We start from the raw sequence: 17,564 nt of genomic DNA on the forward strand, positions 1-17,564 counted from the left end.
CCTCACACTAGTGTGTGGTACTGTTACTGTCCTCACACTAATGTGTGGTACTGTTACTGTCCTCACACTAATGTGTAGTACTGTTACTGTCCTCACACTAATGTGTGGTACTGTTACTGTCCTCACACTAGTGTGTGGTACTGTTACTGTCCTCACACTAGTGTGTGGTACTGTTACTGTCCTCACACTAGTGTGTGGTACTGTTACTGTCCTCACACTAGTGTGTGGTACTGTTACTGTCCTCACACTAGTGTGTGGTACTGTTACTGCCCTCACACTAGTGTGTGTGTGGTACTGTTACTGTCCTCACACTAGTGTGTGGTACTGTTACTGCCCTCACACTAGTGTGTGGTACTGTTACTGTCCTCACACTAGTGTGTGGTACTGTTACTGTCCTCACACTAATGTGTGGTACTGTTACTGTCCTCACACTAGTGTGTGGTACTGTTACTGCCCTCACACTAGTGTGTGTGTGGTACTGTTACTGTCCTCACACTAGTGTGTGGTACTGTTATTTTCCTCACACTAGTGTGTGGTACTGTCACTAGTGTGTGGTACTGTTACTGTCCTCACACTAGTGTGTGGTACTGTTACTGTCCTCACACTCACACTACACTAGTGTGTGTTACTGTTACTGGTACTGTGTGGTACTGTCCCTCACACTAGTGTGTGGTACTGTTACTGTCCTCACACTAGTGTGTGGTACTGTTACTGTGTGTGGTACTGTTACTCACACTAGTGTGTGTGGTACTGTTACTGCCCTGACACTAGTGTGTGTGTGGTACTGTTACTGTCCTCACACTAGTGTGTGGTACTGTTACTGTCCTCACACTAGTGTGTGGTACTGTTACTGTCCTCACACTAGTGTGTGGTACTGTTACTGTCCTCACACTAGTGTGTGGTACTGTTACTGTCCTCACACTAGTGTGTGGTACTGTTACTGTCCTCACACTAGTGTGTGGTACTGTTACTGCCCTCACACTAGTGTGTTGTACTGTTACTGCCCTCACACTAGTGTGTGGTACTGTTACTGTCCTCATACTAGTGTGTGTGGTACTGTTACTGTCCTCACACTAGTGTGTGTGGTACTGTTACTGTCCTCACACTAGTGTGTGTGGTACTGTTACTGTCCTCACACTAGTGTGTGTGGTACTGTTACTGTCCTCACACTAGTGTGTGGTACTGTTACTGTCCTCACACTAGTGTGTGGTACTGTTACTGTCCTCACACTAGTGTGTGGTACTGTTACTGTCCTCACACTAGTGTGTGTGGTACTGTCACTGTCCTCACACTAGTGTGTGGTACTGTTACTGTCCTCACACTAGTGTGTGGTACTGTTACTGTCCTCACACTAGTGTGTGGTACTGTTACTGTCCTCACACTAGTGTGTGGTACTGTTACTGTCCTCACACTAGTGTGTGGTACTGTTACTGTCCTCACACTAGTGTGTGGTACTGTTACTGTCCTCACGCTAGTGTGTGTGGTACTGTTACTGTGTGTGTGGTGGTACTGTTACTGTCCTCACACTAGTGTGTGGTACTGTTACTGTCCTCACACTAGTGTGTGGTACTGTTACTGTCCTCACGCTAGTGTGTGGTACTGTTACTGTCCTCACACTAGTGTGTGGTACTGTTACTGTCCTCACACTAGTGTGTGTGGTACTGTTACTGTCCTCACACTAGTGTGTGGTACTGTTACTGTCCTCACGCTAGTGTGTGTGGTACTGTTACTGTCCTCACACTAGTGTGTGGTACTGTTACTGTCCTCACACTAGTGTGTGGTACTGTTACTGTCCTCACACTAGTGTGTGGTACTGTTACTGCCCTCACACTAGTGTGTGGTACTGTTACTGTCCTCAAACTAGTTACTGTTACTGTCCTCACACTAGTGTGTGGTACTGTTACTGTCCTCACACTAGTGTGTGGTACTGTTACTGTCCTCACACTAGTGTGTGGTACTGTCACTGTCCTCACACTAGTGTGTGGTACTGTTACTGTCCTCACACTAGTGTGTGGTACTGTCACTGTCCTCACACTAGTGTGTGTGGTACTGTTACTGTCCTCACACTAGTGTGTGTGGTACTGTTACTGTCCTCACACTAGTGTGTGTGGTACTGTCACTGTCCTCACACTAGTGTGTGTGGTACTGTTACTGTCCTCACACTAGTGTGTGGTACTGTTACTGTCCTCACACTAGTGTGTGTAGTACTGTTACTGTCCTCACACTAGTGTGTGTGGTACTGTCACTGTCCTCACACTAGTGTGTGTAGTACTGTTACTGTCCTCACACTAGTGTGTGTAGTACTGTTACTGTCCTCACACTAGTGTGTGGTACTGTTACTGTCCTCACACTAGTGTGTGTAGTACTGTTACTGTCCTCACACTAGTGTGTGTAGTACTGTTACTGTCCTCACACTAGTGTGTGTAGTACTGTTACTGTCCTCACACTAGTGTGTGGTACTGTCACTGTCCTCACACTAGTGTGTGGTACTGTTACTGTCCTCACACTAGTGTGTGGTACTGTTACTGTACTGTTGTGTGTCACTGTCCTCACACTAGTGTGTGGTACTGTTACTGTCCTCACACTAGTGTGTGTGGTACTGTCACTGTCCTCACACTAGTGTGTGGTACTGTTACTGTCCTCACACTAGTGTGTGTGGTACTGTCACTGTCCTCACACTAGTGTGTGGTACTGTTACTGTCCTCACACTAGTGTGTGTGGTACTGTTACTGTCCTCACACTAGTGTGTGTGGTACTGTCACTGTCCTCACACTAGTGTGTGGTACTGTTACTGTCCTCATACTAGTGTGTGTGGTACTGTCACTGTCCTCACACTAGTGTGTGTGGTACTGTTACTGTCCTCACACTAGTGTGTGTGGTACTGTCACAGTCCTCACACTAGTGTGTGTGGTACTGTTACTGTCCTCACACTAGTGTGTGTGGTACTGTTACTGTCCTCACACTAGTGTGTGTGGTACTGTTACTGTCCTCACACTAGTGTGTGTGGTACTGTCACAGTCCTCACACTAGTGTGTGTGGTACTGTTACTGTCCTCACACTAGTGTGTGTGGTACTGTTACTGTCCTCACACTAGTGTGTGTGGTACTGTTACTGTCCTCACACTAGTGTGTGTGGTACTGTCACTGTCCTCACACTAGTGTGTGTGGTACTGTTACTGCCCTCACACTAGTGTGTGTGGTACTGTCCTCACTGTCTGTTACTGTCCTCACACTAGTGTGTGTGGTACTGTCACTGTCCTCACACTAGTGTGTGTGGTACTGTTACTGCCCTCACACTAGTGTGTGTGGTACTGTTACTGTCCTCACACTAGTGTGTGGTACTGTTACTGTCCTCACACTAGTGTGTGGTACTGTTGATGTCCTCACACTAGTACTGTTACTGTCCTCACACTAGTGTGTGTACTGTCACTGTACTGTTACTGTCCTCACACTAGTGTGTGTGGTACTGTTACTGTCCTCACACTAGTGTGTGTGGTACTGTTACTGTCCTCACACTAGTGTGTGTGGTACTGTTACTGTCCTCACACTAGTGTGTGTGGTACTGTTACTGTCCTCACACTAGTGTGTGTGGTACTGTTACTGTCCTCACACTAGTGTGTGTGGTACTGTTACTGTCCTCACACTAGTGTGTGTGGTACTGTTACTGTCCTCACACTAGTGTGTGTGGTACTGTTACTGTCCTCACACTAGTGTGTGTGGTACTGTTACTGTCCTCACACTAGTGTGTGTGGTACTGTTACTGTCCTCACACTAGTGTGTGTGGTACTGTTACTGTCCTCACACTAGTGTGTGTGGTACTGTTACTGTCCTCACACTAGTGTGTGTGGTACTGTTACTGTCCTCACACTAGTGTGTGGTACTGTTACTGTCCTCACACTAGTGTGTGTGGTACTGTTACTGTCCTCACACTAGTGTGTGTGGTACTGTTACTGTCCTCACACTAGTGTGTGGTACTGTTACTGTCCTCACACTAGTGTGTGGTACTGTTACTGTCCTCACACTAGTGTGTGTGGTACTGTTACTGTCCTCACACTAGTGTGTGTGGTACTGTTACTGTCCTCACACTAGTGTGTGTGGTACTGTTACTGTCCTCACACTAGTGTGTGTGGTACTGTTACTGTCCTCACACTAGTGTGTGTGGTACTGTTACTGTCCTCACACTAGTGTGTGGTACTGTTACTGTCCTCACGCTAGTGTGTGTGGTACTGTTACTGCCCTCACACTAGTGTGTGTGTGGTACTGTTACTGTCCTCACACTAGTGTGTGTTACTGTTACTGTGTGTGGTACTGTTACTGTCCTCACGCTAGTGTGTGTGGTACTGTTACTGCCCTCACACTAGTGTGTGTGGTACTGTTACTGTCCTCACACTAGTGTGTGTGGTACTGTTACTGTCCTCACACTAGTGTGTGTAGTACTGTTACTGTCCTCACACTAGTGTGTGGTACTGTCACTGTCCTCACACTAGTGTGTGTGGTACTGTTACTGTCCTCACACTAGTGTGTGGTACTGTTACTGTCCTCACACTAGTGTGTGGTACTGTTACTGTCCTCACACTAGTGTGTGTGGTACTGTTACTGTCCTCACACTAGTGTGTGTGGTACTGTCACTGTCCTCACACTAGTGTGTGTGGTACTGTTACTGTCCTCACACTAGTGTGTGGTACTGTCACTGTCCTCACACTAGTGTGTGTGGTACTGTTACTGTCCTCACACTAGTGTGTGTGGTACTGTTACTGTCCTCACACTAGTGTGTGGTACTGTTACTGTCCTCACACTAGTGTGTGTGGTACTGTTACTGTCCTCACACTAGTGTGTGGTACTGTCACTGTCCTCACACTAGTGTGTGGTACTGTTACTGTCCTCACACTAGTGTGTGGTACTGTCACTGTCCTCACACTAGTGTGTGGTACTGTTACTGTCCTCACACTAGTGTGTGTGGTACTGTCACTGTCCTCACACTAGTGTGTGTGGTACTGTCACTGTCCTCACACTAGTGTGTGGTACTGTTACTGTCCTCACACTAGTGTGTGGTACTGTCACTGTCCTCACACTAGTGTGTGGTACTGTTACTGTCCTCACACTAGTGTGTGTGGTACTGTTACTGTCCTCACGCTAGTGTGTGGCACTGTTACTGTCCTCACACTAGTGTGTGTGGTACTGTTACTGTCCTCACGCTAGTGTGTGGCACTGTTACTGTCCTCACACTAGTGTGTGTGGTACTGTCACTGTCCTCACACTAGTGTGTGTACTGTTACTGTACTGTCACTGTCCTCACACTAGTGTGTGTGGTACTGTTACTGTCCTCATACTAGTGTGTGTGGTACTGTCACTGTCCTCACACTAGTGTGTGGTACTGTTACTGTCCTCACACTAGTGTGTGTGGTACTGTTACTGTCCTCACACTAGTGTGTGGTACTGTCACTGTCCTCACACTAGTGTGTGTGGTACTGTTACTGTCCTCACACTAGTGTGTGGTACTGTTACTGTCCTCACACTAGTGTGTGGTACTGTTACTGTCCTCATACTAGTGTGTGGTACTGTCACTGTCCTCATACTAGTGTGTGTGGTACTGTCACTGTCCTCATACTAGTGTGTGGTACTGTTACTGTCCTCATACTAGTGTGTGGTACTGTTACTGTCCTCACACTGTCACACTAGTGTGTGTGGTACCTCAATGTCCTCACACTAGTGTATGGTACTGGTACTGTCCTCACACTAGTGTGTGGTGCTGTCACTGTCCTCACACTAGTGTGTGTGGCACTGTCACTGTCCTCACACTAGTGTGTGGTACTGTTACTGTCCTCACACTGTCACTGTCCTCACTAGTGTGTGGTACTAGTGTGTTACTGTCCTCACTAGTGTACTGTCTGTCCTCACACTAGTGTGTGGTACTGTCACTGTCCTCACTAGTGTGTGTGGTACTGTCACTGTCACACTAGTGTGTGTGGTCGTCACTGTCACTGTCCTCACACTAGTGTGTGGTGCTGTCACTGTCCTCACTGTTACTGTCCTCACACTAGTGTGTGGTACTGTCACTGTCCTCACACTAGTGTGTGTGGTACTGTCACTGTCCTCACACTAGTGTGTGGTACTGTCACTGTCGTCACACTAGTGTGTGTGGTACTGTCACTGTCCTCACACTAGTGTATTGTACTGTTACTGTCCTCACACTAGTGTGTGTGGTACTGTCACTGTCCTCACACTAGTGTGTGGTACTGTCACTGTCCTCACACTAGTGTGTGTGGTACTGTCACTGTCCTCACGCTAGTGTGTGGTACTGTCACTGTCCTCACACTAGTGTATGGTACTGTTACTGTCCTCACACTAGTGTGTGTGGTACTGTCACTGTCCTCACACTAGTGTGTGGTACTGTCACTGTCCTCACACTAGTGTGTGGTAGTGTCACTGTCCTCACACTAGTGTGTGTGGTACTGTCACTGTCCTCACACTAGTGTGTGGCACTGTTACTGTCCTCCCACTAGTGTGTGGTACTGTTACTGTCCTCACACTAGTGTGTGGTACTGTCACTGTCGTCACACTAGTGTGTGGTACTGTCACTGTCTTCACACTAGTGTGTGGTACTGTCACTGTCGTCACACTAGTGTGTGGTACTGTTACTGCCCTCACACTAGTGTGTGTGGTACTGTCACTGTCCTCACACTAGTGTGTGGTACTGTTACTGTCCTCACACTAGTGTGTGGTACTGTCACTGTCGTCACACTAGTGTGTGGTACTGTCACTGTCTTCACACTAGTGTGTGGTACTGTCACTGTCGTCACACTAGTGTGTGGTACTGCTACAGTCCTCACACTAGTGTGTGTGGTACTGTCACTCTCCTCACACTAGTGTGTAGTACTGTCACTGTCCTCATACTAGTGTGTGTGGTGCTGTCACTGTCCTCACACTAGTGTGTAGTACTGTCACTGTCCTCACACTAGTGTATGGTACTGTTACTGTCCTCACACTAGTGTGTGTGGTACTGTCACTGTCCTCACACTAGTGTGTGGTACTGTCACTGTCCTCACACTAGTGTGTGTGGTACTGTCACTGTCCTCACACTAGTGTATGGTACTGCTACTGTCCTCACACTAGTGTGTGTGGTACTGTCACTGTCCTCACACTAGTGTGTGGTACTGTCACTGTCCTCACACTAGTGTGTAGTACTGTCACTGTCCTCACACTAGTGTGTAGTACTGTCACTGTCCTCACACTAGTGTGTAGTACTGTCACTGTCCTCACACTAGTGTGTAGTACTGTCACTGTCCTCACACTAGTGTGTGGTACTGTTACTGTCCTCACACTAGTGTGTAGTACTGTCACTGTCCTCACACTAGTGTGTAGTACTGTCACTGTCCTCCCACTAGTGTGTAGTACTGTCACTGTCCTCACACTAGTGTGTAGTACTGTCACTGTCCTCACACTAGTGTGTAGTACTGTCACTGTCCTCACACTAGTGTGTGGTACTGTCACTGTCCTCACACTAGTGTGTAGTACTGTCACTGTCCTCACACTAGTGTGTGGTACTGTCACTGTCCTCACACTAGTGTGTAGTACTGTCACTGTCCTCACACTAGTGTGTAGTACTGTCACTGTCCTCACACTAGTGTGAAGTACTGTCACTGTCCTCACACTAGTGTGTAGTACTGTCACTGTCCTCACACTAGTGTGTGGTACTGTCACTGTCCTCACACTAGTGTGTAGTACTGTCACTGTCCTCACACTAGTGTGTAGTACTGTCACTGTCCTCACACTAGTGTGTGGTACTGTCACTGTCCTCACACTAGTGTGTAGTACTGTCACTGTCCTCACACTAGTGTGTAGTACTGTCACTGTCCTCACACTAGTGTGTAGTACTGTCACTGTCCTCACACTAGTGTGTGGTACTGTCACTGTCCTCACACTAGTGTGTAGTACTGTCACTGTCCTCACACTAGTGTGTAGTACTGTCACTGTCCTCACACTAGTGTGTAGTACTGTCACTGTCCTCACACTAGTGTGTGGTACTGTCACTGTCCTCACACTAGTGTGTGTGGTACTGTCACTGTCCTCACACTAGTGTGTGGTACTGTTACTGTCCTCACACTAGTGTGTGGTACTGTCACTGTCGTCACACTAGTGTGTGTGGTACTGTCACTGTCCTCACACTAGTGTATTGTACTGTTACTGTCCTCATACTAGTGTGTGGTACTGTTACTGTCCTCATACTAGTGTGTGGTACTGTCACTGTCCTCACACTAGTGTGTGTGGTACTGTTACTGTCCTCACACTAGTGTGTGGTACTGTCACTGTCGTCACACTAGTGTGTGTGGTACTGTCACTGTCCTCACACTAGTGTATTGTACTGTTACTGTCCTCACACTAGTGTGTGGTACTGTTACTGTCCTCATACTAGTGTGTGTGGTACTGTTACTGTCCTCACACTAGTGTGTGTGGTACTGTTACTGTCCTCACACTAGTGTGTGGTACTGTCACTGTCCTCACACTAGTGTGTGTGGTACTGTTACTGTCCTCACACTAGTGTGTGTGGTACTGTTACTGTCCTCACACTAGTGTGTGTGGTACTGTTACTATCCTCACACTAGTGTGTGTGGTACTGTTACTGTCCTCACACTAGTGTGTGTGGTACTGTCACTGTCCTCACACTAGTGTGTGTGGTACTGTTACTGTCCTCACACTAGTGTGTGTGGTACCGTCACTGTCCTCACACTAGTGTATTGTACTGTCACTGTCCTCACACTAGTGTGTGTGGTACTGTTACTGTCCTCACACTAGTGTGTGTGGTACCGTCACTGTCCTCACACTAGTGTGTGTGGTACTGTCACTGTCCTCACACTAGTGTGTGGTAATGTCACTGTCCTCACACTAGTGTGTGTGGTACTGTCACTGTCCTCACACTAGTGTGTGGTACTGTCACTGTCGTCAGTGTGTGGCACTGTCACTGTCCTCACACTAGTGTGTGGTACTGTTACTGTCCTCACACTAGTGTGTGGTACTGTCACTGTCCTCACACTAGTGTGTGTGGTACTGTCACTGTCCTCACACTAGTGTGTGGTACTGTCACTGTCGTCACACTAGTGTGTGTGGTACTGTCACTGTCACTAGTGTGTGTGGTACTGTCACTGTCCTCACGCTAGTGTGTGGTACTGTCACTGTCCTCACACTAGTGTATGGTACTGTTACTGTCCTCACACTAGTGTGTGTGGTACTGTCACTGTCCTCACACTAGTGTGTGGTACTGTCACTGTCCTCACACTAGTGTGTGGTAGTGTCACTGTCCTCACACTAGTGTGTGTGGTACTGTCACTGTCCTCACACTAGTGTGTGGCACTGTTACTGTCCTCACACTAGTGTGTGGTACTGTTACTGTCCTCACACTAGTGTGTGGTACTGTCACTGTCGTCACACTAGTGTGTGGTACTGTCACTGTCTTCACACTAGTGTGTGGTACTGTCACTGTCGTCACACTAGTGTGTGGTACTGTTACTGCCCTCACACTAGTGTGTGTGGTACTGTCACTGTCCTCACACTAGTGTGTGGTACTGTTACTGTCCTCACACTAGTGTGTGGTACTGTCACTGTCGTCACACTAGTGTGTGGTACTGTCACTGTCTTCACACTAGTGTGTGGTACTGTCACTGTCGTCACACTAGTGTGTGGTACTGCTACAGTCCTCACACTAGTGTGTGTGGTACTGTCACTCTCCTCACACTAGTGTGTAGTACTGTCACTGTCCTCATACTAGTGTGTGTGGTGCTGTCACTGTCCTCACACTAGTGTGTAGTACTGTCACTGTCCTCACACTAGTGTATGGTACTGTTACTGTCCTCACACTAGTGTGTGTGGTACTGTCACTGTCCTCACACTAGTGTGTGGTACTCTCACTGTCCTCACACTAGTGTGTGTGGTACTGTCACTGTCCTCACACTAGTGTATGGTACTGCTACTGTCCTCACACTAGTGTGTGTGGTACTGTCACTGTCCTCACACTAGTGTGTGGTACTGTCACTGTCCTCACACTAGTGTGTAGTACTGTCACTGTCCTCACACTAGTGTGTAGTACTGTCACTGTCCTCACACTAGTGTGTAGTACTGTCACTGTCCTCACACTAGTGTGTAGTACTGTCACTGTCCTCACACTAGTGTGTGGTACTGTTACTGTCCTCACACTAGTGTGTAGTACTGTCACTGTCCTCACACTAGTGTGTAGTACTGTCACTGTCCTCCCACTAGTGTGTAGTACTGTCACTGTCCTCACACTAGTGTGTAGTACTGTCACTGTCCTCACACTAGTGTGTAGTACTGTCACTGTCCTCACACTAGTGTGTGGTACTGTCACTGTCCTCACACTAGTGTGTAGTACTGTCACTGTCCTCACACTAGTGTGTGGTACTGTCACTGTCCTCACACTAGTGTGTAGTACTGTCACTGTCCTCACACTAGTGTGTAGTACTGTCACTGTCCTCACACTAGTGTGTAGTACTGTCACTGTCCTCACACTAGTGTGTAGTACTGTCACTGTCCTCACACTAGTGTGTGGTACTGTCACTGTCCTTGGCTGATTTCATAGGACTGAAAAATTACTTAGGTTGGCTGAACTGGAATGACCTGACTAAGGGTCAGGTAGGTGGTGATGGTTGCCGATATGATGCTTTCCAGGGCATAGTTCTAGCTGCTCAGTCAAATTATGTTCCAAATAGGGAAATCAGATCAAACAAAAATGATCCTAAATGGATGAACAATAGATTAAAATATCTGATTGGTCAAAAGAGAGGCATATATAGGCAAATCAAAAGAGGGGAGGGGCAATTGAGAAATCGATATATTCAGTTAAAGAGAGAAATAAAAAAGGGAATTAGAAAAGCAAAAAGAGATTATGAGGTTAAAGTTGCAAGAGAATCGAAGACTAACCCAAAAGGATTCTTTCAGGTATACAGAAGTAAGATCAGGGACAAGATAGGCCCACTCAAAAGTTCCTCGGGTCAGCTCACTGACAGTGATAAGGAAATGTGTAGAATTTTTAACACATACTTCCTCTCAGTTTTTACACAGGAGGATACCAGCGATATTCCAGTAATGATAAATTATGTAGAACAGGACGATAATAAACTGTGTACTATTAGGGTCACAAGTGACATGGTCCTTAGGCAAATAGATAAATTAAAACCTAACAAATCCCCAGGCCCTGATGAACTGTATGCAAGGGTTCTAAAGGAATGTAAAGAGGAGCTTAGCACACCTTTGGCTAATCTTTTCAACATATCACTACAAACTGGCATGGTGCCAGATAAGTGGAAAATGGCAAATGTGATACCTATTTTCAAAACAGGTGACAGGTCCTTAGCTTCGAACTATAGACCAATAAGCCTAACCTCCATAGTGGGAAAATTTATGGAATCAATAATTGCCGAGGCAGTTCGTAGCCACCTTGAAAAGCATAAATTAATCAACGAATCTCAGCATGGTTTTACAAAGGGGCGTTCCTGCCTTACGAATTTATTAACTTTTTTCACTAAGGTATTTGAGGAGGTAGATCATGGTAATGAATATGATATTGTGTATATGGACTTCAGTAAGGCTTTTGACAGGGTCCCACATCAGAGACTATTGAGGAAAATTAAAGCACATGGAATAGGAGGAGAAATTTTTTCCTGGATAGAGGCATGGTTAACAAATAGGCAGCAGAGAGTTTGCATAAATGGGGAGAAATCAGAGTGGGGAAGTGTCACGAGCGGTGTTCCACAGGGGTCAGTGTTGGGCCCCCTGCTGTTCACAATCTACATAAACGACATAGATGAGGGCATAAAGAGCGACATCGGCAAGTTTGCCGATGACACCAAAATAGGCCGTCGAATTCATTCTGACGAGGACATTCGAGCACTCCAGGAAGATTTGAATAGACTGATGCAGTGGTCGGAGAAGTGGCAGATGCAGTTTAATATAGACAAATGCAAAGTTCTAAATGTTGGACAGGACAATAATCATGCCACATATAAACTAAATAATGTAGATCTTAATATTACGGATTGCGAAAAAGATTTAGGAGTTCTGGTTAGCAGTAATCTGAAACCAAGACAACAGTGCATAAGTGTTCGCAATAAAGCTAATAGAATCCTTGGCTTCATATCAAGAAGCATAAATAATAGGAGTCCTCAGGTTGTTCTTCAACTCTATACATCCTTGGTTAGGCCTCATTTAGATTATGCTGCACAGTTTTGGTCACCTTATTACAGAATGGATATAAATTCTCTGGAAAATGTACAAAGGAGGATGACAAAGTTGATCCCATGTATCAGAAACCTTCCCTATGAGGATAGACTAAGGGCCCTGAATCTGCACTCTCTAGAAAGACGTAGAATTAGGGGGGATATGATTGAGGTGTATAAATGGAAGACAGGAATAAATAAAGGGGATGTAAATAGTGTGCTGAAAATATCTAGCCTAGACAGGACTCGCAGCAATGGTTTTAAGTTGGAAAAATTCAGATTCAGGAAGGATATAGGAAAGTACTGGTTTGGTAATAGAGTTGTGGATGAGTGGAACAAACTCCCAAGTACCGTTATAGAGGCCAGAACGTTGTGTAGCTTTAAAAATAGGTTGGATAAATACATGAGTGGATGTGGGTGGGTGTGAGTTAGACCTGATAGCTTGTGCTACCAGGTCGGTTGCCGTGTTCCTCCCTTAAGTCAATGTGACCTGACCTGACTAGGTTGGGTGCATTGGCTTAAGCCGGTAGGAGACTTGGACCTGCCTCGCATGGGCCAGTAGGCCTTCTGCAGTGTTCCTTCGTTCTTATGTTCTTATGTTCTTAGTGTGTAGTACTGTCACTGTCCTCACACTAGTGTGTAGTACTGTCACTGTCCTCACACTAGTGTGTGGTACTGTCACTGTCCTCACACTAGTGTGTAGTACTGTCACTGTCCTCACACTAGTGTGTAGTACTGTCACTGTCCTCACACTAGTGTGTAGTACTGTCACTGTCCTCACACTAGTGTGTGGTACTGTCACTGTCCTCACACTAGTGTGTAGTACTGTCACTGTCCTCACACTAGTGTGTAGTACTGTCACTGTCCTCACACTAGTGTGTAGTACTGTCACTGTCCTCACACTAGTGTGTGGTACTGTCACTGTCCTCACACTAGTGTGTAGTACTGTCACTGTCCTCACACTAGTGTGTGGTACTGTCACTGTCCTCACACTAGTGTGTAGTACTGTCACTGTCCTCACACTAGTGTGTAGTACTGTCACTGTCCTCACACTAGTGTGTGGTACTGTTACTGTCCTCACTGTACTGTCACTGTCCTCACACTAGTGTGTAGTACTGTCACTGTCCTCACACTAGTGTGTAGTACTGTCACTGTCCTCACACTAGTGTGTGGTACTGTCACTGTCCTCACACTAGTGTGTAGTACTGTCACTGTCCTCACACTAGTGTGTAGTACTGTCACTGTCCTCACACTAGTGTGTGGTACTGTTACTGTCCTCACACTAGTGTGTGGTACTGTTACTGTCCTCACACTAGTGTGTGGTACTGTTACTGTCCTCACACTAGTGTGTAGTACTGTTACTGTCCTCACACTAGTGTGTGGTACTGTCACTGTCCTCACACTAGTGTGTAGTACTGTCACTGTCCTCACACTAGTGTGTGGTACTGTCACTGTCCTCACACTAGTGTGTAGTACTGTTACTGTCCTCACACTAGTGTGTGGTACTGTCACTGTCCTCACACTAGTGTGTAGTACTGTCACTGTCCTCACACTAGTGTGTGGTACTGTTACTGTCCTCACACTAGTGTGTGGTACTGTTACTGTCCTCACACTAGTACCGAGATCTACACACAAACTCAACTGCCAGAAATGCTTATTTAAGGAATGACTATAGAAGAACGATTCAGAAAAGACACAGAAATAAATGTGAGTACTGGACGTAAGTAGAAGTCTGCAAGTGTAACTTGTCATGTTGCACGTTCACGAGACCACAAGAAACCAACAACTCAAGCAGGAACACTAAACAGGCTTGTGTTTCTCTCACGACAACACGGAGGTGCCAATCCAACACCACCTACCCTAACACCGGAAGACCCAACATGCGCTCCCTCACTTCTCCAACGAAGCCAAGGGCTCAGCAAATGCCAAGCTGACCTGGCATTACGCTCCCTGGCTGAAGGGAGGCGAAAGGTCGCTGGCAAACAGGGAGAAGGTCGGCTAAAATATATTATGAATAATTGCTGCCTCTACTGGCTTGGTAATTAAACTGAAGGTTAATGGTGGAGGAGACATAATGGAGTACACGATCACCACACACACCACCATAATGGTGGGGTGCAAGACCATGCACCTATTCCACATAATGGTGGGGTGCACGACCATACACCTACTCCACATAATGGTGGGGTGCACGACCATACACCTACTCCACATAATGGTGGGGTGCACCACGACCATACACCTACTCCACATAATGGTGGGGTGCACGACCATACACCAACTCCACATAATGGTGGGTTGCACGACCATACACCAACTCCACATAATGGTGGGTTGCACGACCATACACCAACTCCACATAATGGTGGGTTGCACGACCATACACCAACTCCACATAATGGTGGGTTGCACGACCATACACCAACTCCACATAATGGTGGGTTGCACGACCATACACCAACTCCACATAATGGTGGGTTGCACGACCATACACCAACTCCACATAATGGTGGGTTGCACGACCATACACCAACTCCACATAATGGTGGGTTGCACGACCATACACCAACTCCACATAATGGTGGGGTGCACGACCATACACCTACTCCACATAATGGTGGGGTGCACGACCATACACCAACTCCACATAATGGTGGGGTGCACGACCATACACCAACTCCACATAATGGTGGGGTGCACGACCATACACCTACTCCACATAATGGTGGGATGCACGACCATACACCTACTCCACATAATGGTGGGGTGCACGACCATACACCAACTCCACATAATGGTGGGGTGCACGACCATACACCTACTCCACATAATGGTGGGATGCACGACCATACACCTACTCCACATAATGGTGGGGTGCACGACCATACACCAACTCCACATAATGGTGGGGTGCACGACCATACACCAACTCCACATAATGGTGGGTTGCACGACCATACACCAACTCCACATAATGGTGGGTTGCACGACCATACACCAACTCCACATAATGGTGGGATGCACGACCATACACCAACTCCACATAATGGTGGGGTGCACGACCATACACCAACTCCACATAATGGTGGGGTGCACGACCATACACCAACTCCACATAATGGTGGGTTGCACGACCATACACCTACTCCACATAATGGTGGGGTGCACGACCATACACCAACTCCACATAATTGTGGGGTGCACGACCATACACCTACTCCACATAATGGTGGGGTGCACGACCATACACCAACTCCACATAATGGTGGGGTGCACGACCATACACCAACTCCACATAATGGTGGGGTGCACGACCATACACCTACTCCACATAATGGTGGGGTGCACGACCATACACCTACTCCACATAATGGTGGGATGCACGACCATACACCTACTCCACATAATGGTGGGGTGCACGACCATACACCAACTCCACATAATGGTGGGATGCACGACCATACACCAACTCCACATAATGGTGGGATGCACGACCATACACCTACTCCACATAATGGTGGGGTGCACGACCATACACCAACTCCACATAATGGTGGGTTGCACGACCATACACCTACTCCACATAATGGTGGGGTGCACGACCATACACCAACTCCACATAATGGTGGGTTGCACGACCATACACCTACTCCACATAATGGTGGGGTGCACCACGACCATACACCTACTCCACATAATGGTGGGGTGCACGACCATACACCAACTCCACATAATGGTGGAGGAAGAAATATCAACTAATTCTTCCTTCTCCTCCAAAACAAAAACATCAATATGTCTCCTTAAACAAGGTTGATGTTCCTCAAACTTGTCTGTGAGTAATGTAACAGATTCTTGAAGACTGTAAGACGTTAGTGTTTGTACAGTTGTCTTACGTCGCTTATGTGTCTACCAGGTAAACCTGAGAGGGTCTCTGACCTGCGGTCACTGATAGCAAGATCGTCTCTCCACAAGTTCCTATGCTGAATAACCCATACGGATTTATCGCTTCTTTGTTTATAGGTGTGATGAATTACATTGCGTTTAATGCATCATAAAGGGGGGGGAGGGTGAACAGTGAGTGCACTGAGAGGTGCATGTCACCGTGTGTCTGCACTGAGAGGTGTATGTCACCGTGTGTCTGCACTGAGAGGTGCATGTCACCGTGTGTCTGCACTGAGAGGTGTATGTCACCGTGTGTCTGCACTGAGAGGTGTATGTCACCGTGTGTCTGCACTGAGAGGTGTATGTCACCGTGTGTCTGCACTGAGAGGTGCATGTCACCGTGTGTCTGCACTGAGAGGTGTATGTCACCGTGTGTCTGCACTGAGAGGTGCATGTCACCGTGTGTCTGCACAGAGAGGTGCATGTCACCGTGTGTCTGCACTGAGAGGTGCATGTCACCGTGTGTCTGCACTGAGAGGTGCATGTCACCGTGTGTCTGCACTGAGAGGTGCATGTCACCGTGTGTCTGCACTGAGAGGTGCATGTCACCGTGTGTCTGCACTGAGAGGTGCATGTCACCGTGTGTCTGCACTGAGAGGTGCATGTCACCGTGTGTCTGCACTGAGAGGTGCATGTCACCGTGTGTCTGCACTGAGAGGTGCATGTCACCGTGTGTCTGCACTGAGAGGTGCATGTCACCGTGTGTCTGCACTGAGAGGTGCATGTCACCGTGTGTCTGCACTGAGAGGTGCATGTCACCGTGTGTCTGCACTGAGAGTTCACTTAATCTCAATTTTAGGAATTAATGTCTTCCTGGTGTTGTTATACAGGAGAGTTGTGAGCCTAATGTGACCCGGTATGAAGAGAATTGTTTGGAATCATTACTGACATTGTATACGAAGATGAGGGGGAGATCAAATATGGTATCTTCAGGGTGACAAGGTCAGTCATCATTCCAGCTAAGAGAGAGACTGTCATCACATGATCGCGTGTCCACTTGGGTGAGACATTACTCTCTCATTTATATAATTGGTCCTTTGCTCTGACCCAGTTAGAGGTCAAAGGTCAGAAGAGATGACCTGTTTCCGTCACTCAGGGCCAGAGGTCGAGTACTCGTAAAAGATTAATTTTAAACTCAAAATAAATGTTAAAGTTATAACAAAAATAATGGAAAAAGTAAAAAAAACTGAAAATATTGCGAATAGTTGAAGTTTTTCATCCAAAAATGTGACGCGAGTTGTTACTGAGGCGACGAGACAGTCTTGACAACACCTCACGTAGTCTCAGTCCTGACAACACCTCACGTAGTCTCAGTCTTGACAACACCTCACGTAGTCTCAGTCCTGACAACACCTCACGTAGTCTCAGTCCTGACAACACCTCACGTAGTCTCAGTCCT

The sequence above is a fragment of the Cherax quadricarinatus genome, chromosome 9 (genome assembly GCF_038502225.1).
Source record: "Cherax quadricarinatus isolate ZL_2023a chromosome 9, ASM3850222v1, whole genome shotgun sequence".
Lineage (NCBI taxonomy): Eukaryota > Metazoa > Arthropoda > Malacostraca > Decapoda > Parastacidae > Cherax > Cherax quadricarinatus.